The following is an 11182-nucleotide window of genomic DNA, read 5'->3' as shown; positions in this document are numbered from 1 at the left end:
TCTTTTGGCTTTACATTATAAGTGGGTGGTGGATTTAGTAGCAATGCCTATGGGACTTAGACAAATGAAGTATTTGGTACTTGCATGAGAAGATTTATCAAATATGGTTGAAAGACGAGCATTAAGAACAAAAGATATTAAAAGTGTATGTCGATTTCTATTAGAAGAGGTTATTTGTTGCTATAGTTGTTGTGATTGTCGTTTTACTTACTCTAACTTATCTAATCAGAGTAAACCTGTATAGGGGAATTCGAACACAGGGAAAGAATACCGCATGAGCTTACACGTTAGGGTCACACAATTAACTGTATTCCGCACTACTTAAAACATCCAGGAAACACTACAATGCTTTCCACTTCCTAATAATACTCCACCATCACTGATAACAAACAACATGTAATCCCGCACTATCCTAAATGACAGGACATAATCATACTATAATCCAAATTCTGGAGTTCTTCACCATTAACTGCCTTCACATTACAGTGTTTCACACAAACACAGACTCATTCTCTCTGTTGAACTACATTCAGATTTCAGCATTCAATCTCTCTTCTTCTCATTCAATAACATATAATTCCATTCACACTTTCATTCCATGATTCACTTCACAATATTCAGAAACTCTCAATACTCTTATTTCAAAGAACATAACAACAAAAGAAAAGAGGTAGCACCAAGCTTACCCCGGCTCACACTATCACAGTAATGGCGGTTTCTTCCTCTCTCTCATCCTCCTTATTCTACCACAAGATACCAACTGCTACATCTCTAATGAAAATTACTTTTCCTAACTATTCATCCATTTTAACTACTGAACTACCTTTCTAACAGTCATCTATCCCTGTTTACACTATAAAATAAGTATCTACAAATCAACAAATAACTACTTATTCTACAGTTGTATTAAAAAAATCACGATGGATAAGGATGAATTGGATGCAAAGGAAGCATGACAATTCTTTAGTAGAATAGAAATTAAACTTTCTTTAACAACAACATATAATCCAGAATGTAATAGTAAAAGTAAGCATGGACATTCACCTGTTGTTAAAGCATTAATAAAAGCATGCAATGGCAAAGCACATGAATGGCCTAAACTACTACCATTTACACTATGGACAGATCGTACAACTCATAGTTTAGTAACAAATTATATGTCTTCTGAATTAATATATGGACAAAAATCAGTAATACCAATAGAAGATATAGTACCTATATGGGATGTATTGCCTTAGAAGAATGATCTCAAGAAAGAAGAATTTTTAGCATTACGGATTTGAGAACTAGAAAGAAGACCTAATGATATTGAAGTAGAAATAGAAAAATTGAAAGAAGCAAGAGAATAGAATAAAGAAAGATTTGATAAAAAACATCGACTATGACCTAAGGCAATTGAAGATGGTGATTGGATATTAGTTTATGATAGTACCTTAAACAATCAACATAGTACTATGAAGAAGTTCGCAAAGAGATGGTTTGGGCATTATATTGTCAAAAGGGCATACAACAATGGAACATATTTATTATAAGAACTTGATGGTATAGAATTGAAGGTACTCATAGTAGGCAAACGAATCAAGTTATTTAAACAAAGAGATGAAGATATTTATTTTTATGAAGAACAAACTCAAGTATAAGATATTGAGATTGGAATATAAGAGCATATTGAAGATCAAGAATTAGACCAAGATGAAAAACATTCTACATCAACATATTGAAGAATCGTTGGCACATATTGGAGGATGGATAGATGCAAGGAAGGTGGATGTCATGATGTAACATGATTAATAGGTGAAAGAGTGTAGAAATTATCATAATATAGGAGATCTTAGTTTAAAATATTAGAGCAAATTATCTTAGAAATATAGTTAATAGTCAAAAGAGTAGTAAAACTAAAAGGTACCAATCCTGCCTTTATAGAAAGGTGACTTCTACTTACTTTGTAGGACCATAAATAAGGCAAAATAAAGTAGATTAGAAAAGTAAATAATATAGGAATCTTTAAAAGGAAGTAAAGAGTAAATTCTAGTAAAATTTACATAGAAAAACTAGATATTGATACCCCGAGAGGGCCGGTTGTGAACCAGAGTCGGAATCAGAACCTAAGGCACAAAACCAAATCTCGACAATAACTTTGGGATTCTTTTGGCAGATCAAAGAATAGGGTTTGATAGCAAACTTGCTAAGGTTTCTATGAGCATTGGTTTTGGGCAATTTGGACTTGTTATTACTTTGAAAGAGCTTTACAAAGTCAAGATTATTTTCAAATGATTTGAATTTTATGAAATAAAATAGGATTGACGTTTTGGATGATTTCAAGAATTTTGTAATAGATCTACAAATGAAATTTTGTAGTTTTATGGTTATAGTTTTGCTTAATATGTTTTGTGATTCTTAGTTCGATCTAATAGTTGAATTGAGGATTATTAAAGTTTGAGTGGGTGAAGGTCTCAGAAAGTAGAATTTTAGGTTTAGTAAGGATTTTTTAAGATTTCTTGCAATTTACTAGTTGGATTGGAGTGAAATTTATGTGAAAAGATATTAGACTTATTTTTCTATGTTAATAAAAATTTTGAGATCAATCGAACTGTGAACAGAAGAGATATTGGCTCTAGGAGATTGGCATGAAGGTTAAAGAAGAAGGCCAGCTAATATCTAAGCATATTTTTGAGGCTATTGTCTATTTGATAATTTAGATCATTTTTTAATTTTTTTTATTTGTTGTCAACTTAATTGTTAAAAATCATGTTAATTTTGAGTTAAGATCAACGATTCATTCATTAGTAATTGAGGTATAAATTTGTTGTAGAAATTATTAGGATTTGATTTAGGATTTAGAATTTGGTTTAAGGTTTGATTAGGATTTGATTTAAGATTAGGATTTGATTTAGGATTTATGATTTGATTAGGATTTGATTTAGAATTAGGATTTGATTAGGATTTGATTTAGGATTTAAGGTTTGATTTAGGATTTGGTTGGGATTTGATTTAGGGTTAGCATTTGGTTAGGATTTGATTTAAGATTAGGGTATGATTTAGGATTTAAGATTTGGTTAGGATTTGATTTAGGATTAGGATTTGATTTAGGATTTAGGATTTTATTAGGATTTATTTAAGATTTAAGATTTAGTTAGTTTTTGGCTTAAAGTTTGAATGAAGTCTAATAGGATTTTAATTAGGATTAAATTAAGATTGAATTGAGATGAAATTGAGATATATTTGTGATCATTCTAATATTTCTTTAAGATTTCTATTATTTCTTTGTAATTCCTTTGAAGTTTCTTTGAATTTGATTAAAGCTTGCTTAATATTATTATAATCTAATTAGAATTTAGTTAATATTCTATTAGAGTAAGGATTTTTTTTGTTACAATTTCCATTCTACCTTCCATAGCCAGGTGCATAGAGCATTCTGAAGCAAGACTTCACGTATTATGACAACATAGAAAAACTTGTCTTATAAGTCAAGGCATGCATCTTACAAAGTCAACACATATTAGAAGTCCTATAGAACATCGCCATATAGCCCTTAGTTAGATAGTATGTATAGAGACAAGAATGAAGTCCTCTTCACTCTTGTCAACTCCTTTCTTGCTTCTAGTCTAGTTTCAAGAGTCTCAAGTTTTCTTATCTTTTGGCAATAAGCCATTCTAATATCTTTTAATATATATACTTCCTTATTTCTAATTTGTCACTCTTTCTTTGACATAGATTTCATTGATTTATGCATCATCTTTTAGTTCATGTCCTTGACATACATCTACTTTTCAAATTTTGTCTTTAAATTTGGTTGTATAACCGTAATATCACCCCTCAAAGTTGATGCTTCAATTTAACAAGGCAATAGACTCCTTTCTACAAAACTGAGTGCCACAACTTAGTCTTTGATTTCCCTTAAGTAAATCTAAGCTTGTGGAAATTCTAACTCCAAATGGCATTTTTTTCTAAAATTTGAGTCTTTAAACTATCTCAATTGTCTTGATTTTATCCTCCAAAATTGTACCTTCAATTATCTGCTTGAATTTAAATATAGAAAATCTCTTTTTACAAAAATCAATACAGCTACTATGCTCCAACTTCAATATGATTGATACTCAACTTTTTGGAATCTATACTTCATCAATTCTCTAATAAAATAATTTTTGTGGCTTTATAACTTATGAATAATGAAGAAAAGCCTTCCAAAATAGATCTACCAAAATATAAAGGTAGAATACTATCCTTTACTAAATTAGAGATTTTACTTTATATAAATTATGAATTTTAATTTTTTTATATTTAAAGAACTACAAAAAAAATAATTACTTCTACCTAAAATTTCAAAAACTTATTTCAAAATCAAAAAGAAACAAATTGAAACAACCATTTTTTATAAAATCTAAGAAAAAATTGGCATAGCTTCATCCATCAACAAAAAAAAAGAAAAAAAGAAAGAGAGGACTTGGCTGCCCAATATTTTTATAAAACTATTTGAAGACCTAAGAATGGTGGCAACATCTCTACCATTGAGATCTCTTGAACGTAATTAAGATCTAAAAGAATAATTTTGCATTTGAGGCACATGAAATTAGTAAAACTAAATCCACTATTATATTAAAAATATATTTTAATTCTAAAATTACCTCGATTACTCAAATCTATGAAAATTTATAATACTTTTATAGTTCTAAAGGATTATGATCTAAAGCTAATTGACTATTTAAATATCAAAAATTAGTTATTAATTAGTATTACAATTTTATCAAAGAACTTGTGGAAGTTGTACCACCAATTTAAATTTGAAAATTTCTCAAAGATCATAGGCTTTGAGACATTATGAGTCTATTAATCTTTAGATATTTTAGTAATTCTAAGAAGTTAAGAAAATACTAAAAGTAAATATTCTCCTTTGAAAATACAAGCTTGAACCTATCCAATAGAAGAAAAAAGAAGAAAGAAGGAAGAAAAAAGAATTAATAGAAATAAATAAAATAATTAAAAACTAAAAATTAGTACCAATGTAATTCTTTTCACATGGAAAGAAATTTAATTTTAAGCCTTTAGGACTTATATATTGTTAAAGATACAATAATTACCAATTTCTTATATTAATACTAGTTTTATTTCATCTAAAATCATTTAAATTAACCTTCATTTAATAATTAAAATTTGACACTCTTGATGTATCTTTTTTTTCTAAAACAACCAATGAGTTGATTTAATGACTTACAATATATAAATTAAAGACTACATAAGTAAAAATTATTACTATTATATTTAAAGATTATAATATATAATAATAATGACTACTATTTATATATAATTTTATATAATAATAAATTTATACTTTTTACTTCCACCATTTTTTTTTAAATATCTTATTATAATATAAAAGTTTTTATTATCAAAATCCAAGAAGTTAAATTTTCTCAATTTTTACTATCTACTTTACTTATTATATTCTTCACACATTCTTGACACTTCCACATCATATACTTCATTAAACCAATAATGTATATTTACAATAAATATTTTTTTACTTGAAAAGCTTTTAAAGACATGGTTCAAAATAAAAATAATAAAAATATTATTAATAATAATGCCAATACTTGTCACTATTTGCATTATTTTATTTGAAATTTTAAATAAATTTGATAATAATCTGTAATTTTAATATATATTAATTTAAATTTAAAATAAAATAATAAAGATAAATAAATAAAATAAAAAACCCAAAAAAGGCCAATTAATTTTACAAACTAAAAATAACTTTAAAAAAATATTTGAATTATGAATATAATTTTGATGTAGAAGAGCAAGCATCTACTATTTTTTTTCTTTACTTTTGTATTATATATTATGTATTATTTCTTATTTGTGAAACTTGTGGTATTAAATATCCTTTATATTAAACCAATTTTTTTATAATTATATATTAGTATTATAAAATTTAAAAATATATTTTAAAAATAAAATAAAATTTTAATTTTTTATAAGAACTATTATCATTATTGAAAATAGTTAAATATTTATTTTTTAAAATTTTTACTATCCTTCTAAAAAAACTTATTGTAGTTAATAATCCTTTAATTATCTTAGTATACTTCTTTATGCTCTTTCAATCATCCCACATTTGAATACTTGATAGAATAGTGTATATCAATTTTTGAATCAATAATTAACTATACTATTTTATCAAAAACTTAAAATTGATCTTAATTTTTATTTGTATCTAATTATTGATCTATGTATTTATCCATCCACTCACTTTTAATAAGGTATTTTAAAATAGTTGTCATATAACAGTTGTGGTATTTAAATACCTACCAATAAATTGAATATTTGATTATAGCTAGATTGTAATATAGCCAGTACCATTTTTAGATACATCAATTTTTTTCATGGTATTATTATAAGCACTTCTTTAAGTAACTGTAACTATCAATAAAATTATAAGCTAGTATACATATATATATATATATATATATATATATATATATATATATATATATATATATATATATATATATATATATATATATATATATATTATTTTGAACAATAAGGTATATATTGATATTGAAACTTTAAGCATCACTCTATCTAACTTAATCGTATGCCTTATTGGTACTTAAAAGCTTTAAAGACTAAATCAAGCAAGCAGTAGTAATTGCAAATTCTAATCACAAAAGATTATGTATTTTGCATAAGTCTTGGAAAAAAAATTACTTCCTTGACATCCAATCAAAGATCATACAAAGAATTAGTTCCATGCTTCACCTCTAAATTTGTTGCATTTATTGAATACTATTTTTATAATGAAATATACTCAATAGGCTTTTTAGAAGATCACAATGAAGTTCTAGAGATATTAGCTCAATATAGATGAAAACTTCTATGGTGGATCATTAATCAATTGTCCTTGAATATGTTATTTGTTTAATCTATCTTTAGGTATATATAATCAGTGCATAATCTATTATAAAAACTTATTGTTGTAGAAGTATATAGTCTTATGGTGGGTGAAATTGTAAGCAATTTTGAAAATAGAATTAAGATTAGAATTACGATGAATTAAGAGATATTGTAGCTATCATTGCAATAATAAGAATATGCTTTTATGTAGATTTTGAGGGGCCCAAATTAGCACATATCCTTGTTAAATTAATTAGATCAAAAATAAGTTTAAAAAATTATCTAATAATACAAAAAAATGATATAATTTAGGTGGAATTGCTAGCAACGGTTACTAAGATGGACATACATGCAAAATTCTACCTAATAAGTTCATTGATAAGAAAAAAAAATTCTACTGGCTATACTTGGAATTGCATGGATTTTCTATTATACATTAAGATATTAGAAGTTTTGGTGGATCAAGATGTAGTAAAAAAAAAAGACTCAAATCACTTATAAAAGAAGACGTTGTCATGATATAATATGATTATATAGTGAAATTATAATCAAAATTGAATTTTTAATTAATATCTATTTATTTTAGTTCAATTATAATTTGAAGTGTTTGAACATGGCTTTTATAAAAGCCTCTAAGATTATTTTCTTATCTTAATAGTTAGTAAGTTAAAAGTTAGTTAATAATTTTATCTTTTAGGTTATTGAGACTTTTCTACTACCTTAGAAAGACCATAAATTAATAAACTCATGTTAGAAGATATAAATAATTAGTATAGTTGGTACTAGGATTAAGTTGAGAGTAGGGTTGGGCTAAAAAACCCTTAGGATAGGTTAGATTGATACCTGGGGGTTGGTCGTTTGTGAGACAAGGTCGAAATCAAACCTTTGGCCACAAAAATGACGGCCTAGGACAAAATAGGGATTCATTTGAAGATCAAAGGATAGGATTTGAGAACTAGCTTGAAGTTCTTTCCAGAGGCATAAGGATTTTTTTTGGAAGGTTTTGGAGGACTTAAAAATTGTTTAAAGTCAGGATTTGTATTGGTAATTTGGATTTTATATAATATAATAAGCAAGCAATTTTGGCTAGTTCATGCAATTGGTGTAATATCTACAACTAAAAATTTGATACTATTTGGATAATTGGGTGTGCTAAGTGTATACAAGATTTTGTGATAATCTAATAGCATGGTTTAGAGATGTCTAGTTTTTAGCATAAGAGGGTTTTGGAAGTTGGTAGTTTGAGATTGGATAGGATTTTTGTAATATCTAGAGATCTATTAGTTGGATCAAGGTGAAATTTGGTATGGTGTTGAAGGACTTGAAGATCAAGCTATACACCAATTTTGAGTCAAAGTTAATGGTTGAAAAGGGAGAAATCACTGGTGGGATTTTTGCTTCACTTTTCAACTTGGCGGCCGAGTGACATCAGTGTAATGTTTGGAGGTTTTCTCATAATTTATAAGTTAGATTGGACTAAAAATTCTTGAGCATATAGAAGACTTATATTGATAATTGCATGCAAAATTTTACATCAAGTAGATGATCGGATAGGATGTTACAACTTGTTAAAGCTCACTGATTAAGATTGGGTCTTACAAGAAAAATCTAAATTGCTTAAATATGAAAGTAACAAGGTAAGTGGGATTTATGTATGGTTAAGGGTACTAAGAACAGTATTTTTAGCACTTTTGAATTAAAATTCAGATTATATTCTTCTCGTATAGGTAAAACCTATTAGGATTTCTTGGATACTTGTGAAACACAATCTCACCTTCTACAACTAGGTGCCTGATGCATTTCCAAGCAAGACAACATGTAATACGACAACAGTAGTGGCATACTTTGTGAAAAGTAAGTAATCTCCTTTGATCTTAGTTAAATGATTTGATTTGGATAAGTAGCATATCAACAAAGTAAAGATACTTAAAAAGAATTTCAGCCAAGGTTTCTTTTAAGTACTAAGCCAACATAATAATATCATGCAAAAATTACTCATATTCATTCTATACCAATTACAATAGGAATCTTACATTATTTTGATATGGATATCCAAATTTGACTCCAACTCTCTAAGAGACTTATAATTACATACATGAATAATACTTAGAGGCATTTCTAAAAAAATTATAAAGGTTGCTTCTTAAAATTTTGGAAGTTTGAGAATTATGCTTAATAATAATATATTCAACCACCATAGAATAAAGGTTGTGTAGGGCAACAAAGATAGGTATTGATTGATAAATATTTATATTTATTACAAATATAGTATCAAAAGATGAATCAAACTATTATTATAATTTTTCCATAAGGTGTCACGGCCATAATCATGTAAGCTAATAATTACATATAGAAATAGGTAGAAGTAAGTAAAAGTAGATAAAAGTAAGTTAATTATATAATATTTAATATAGAAGCTTTCTAGAAACTTCCTAGACGCTGCTTTGACTTCATAGGTGTCTTTAATTGACTTTTTGGATTAGAAACGTGGTCAACAAGTTGGCCATGTGCCACACATGTTGTTAGCTTGAAGATCAAGCTAACTATGTGGCCCACACGTAGAAAAACTTGCCTTGTAAGTCAAGGCATGTGTCCTACGAAGTCAACACATATTGGAGGTCCTATAGAACGTCGCCACGTAGCCCCTAGTTAGATAGTATATATAGAGACAAGAGTGAAGGCTTCTTCACTCTTGTCAACTCCTTTCTTGCTTCTAGTCCAGGTTCAAGAGTCTTTAGTTTCTTGTCTTGTGGCAATAGCCATTCCAGTTTCCTTTTAATATACCTACTTGTTTATATTTTGACTTATTATATCGAGATAGCCTTTTGGTGTATATTTTTCCTCATCGAGTCTTTGTCCTTGACAGATTGACAAGAGTACACTTACAATATCAGAGCTTTGTTTTTTCTTGAGTAAGAGTGGATTACCCCTTTCTCTTGACAAGACATAAGCGTATTAGAAGTTTGCGGATTACCCACTTCTAAACTGATATTGTTCTTAGTATCTTCTTTGTTATCAAGTCTTTCTTTTTTTTTGTCTTGAGCAATATCAAACAAATTTTTCTTCTTAGTGTCATTATGGCAGAACTTGTTGAAATGAAGAGTGCAATGGCACAAATGCAAGAGCAAATGAGGGAGTTAATGCTTGCGATGCATCAACTCAATTCACCAACACATGAAAGAACAAGAATAGCAGAAAGTGGAGATATAGAGATGATCGGAACTGCTTCAACATCTACAACAAATCACGTTCCTTCTCTAATTGTACAACACCCTATAAGCACTAGAGAACCAAGAATTGCCTTACCTGAGAAATTTGATGGTACGAGATCAAAGTTTCGAGGGTTCATCAATCAAGTACAATTGGCAATTGAACTTCAACCGCAAAGCTATCCAACTCCAGGATCACAAGTCAGGTTTATTGGCACTCTACTTTCTGGTTCTGCATTATCGTGGTTTTCATCTTTTCTTGAACAACGAAATCCAATATTGGACAATTTGGAAGCTTTTTTGGCGGAGTTTCGATCTATGTATGGTGAACATGATGCAACTCGTGTTGCAACAAATAAGATCCGAATTCTACGACAAAGAAATCGCTCAGTAACAGTATATGCTTCACAATTTTGACAACTTGCAATTGACATCAACTGGGATGATGCTGCACTCATCAGTCAATTTCTTTATGGATTGCAATACGAAGTAAAGAAATTGATGCTCAACTTACCTGATCCTCAAACTTTGAGTCAAGCAATCGATTTTGCGGTAAAATGTGATAATCGACTTTTTGAATTTTGATCTGAGAATCATTCACGGGAACCTCAACGTTATTACTCAATGGCAACATCAACATCTTTGCCAAACGTACATTCGAAAGTAGAAGACATGCAAATTGACGCGGTACGTTTTAAACCTCTAACTGAGCAAGAAAAGATTCGTCGTCGTCAAGAAGGATTATGTTTATATTGCGGAGAACCTAAGCACATTGCTCAACATTGTCCAAAGAAACGACGCAACTATAAAATGAGGGGTACGACGGTCAAAGAAGACAACATGTCGGAAAACGGATTCGTCCAGCTACAATAGGGACCGTGCAGCTGGAAGCTTGTACAATTCCTAATGAAGGTCCTATCCTCTCCTCAGAACCCTCTCCTTGTTTTATAATAGACTTATATTTAGGACCTAAGAATTACAAAGCCTCTGCTTTATTAGATTCGGGAGCCTCAGCATGTTTTTTAGATGAACAATTTGTTAAAAGTCGTAAAATACCCTTTGTACAGAAACCTAAA

Source organism: Physcomitrium patens, chromosome 8 (assembly GCF_059467195.1).
Source record: "Physcomitrium patens ecotype Gransden chromosome 8, ASM5946719v1, whole genome shotgun sequence".
NCBI lineage: Eukaryota > Viridiplantae > Streptophyta > Bryopsida > Funariales > Funariaceae > Physcomitrium > Physcomitrium patens.
The sequence above is the reverse complement of the archived record's forward strand: the minus strand, read 5'-3'. Positions refer to the sequence as shown.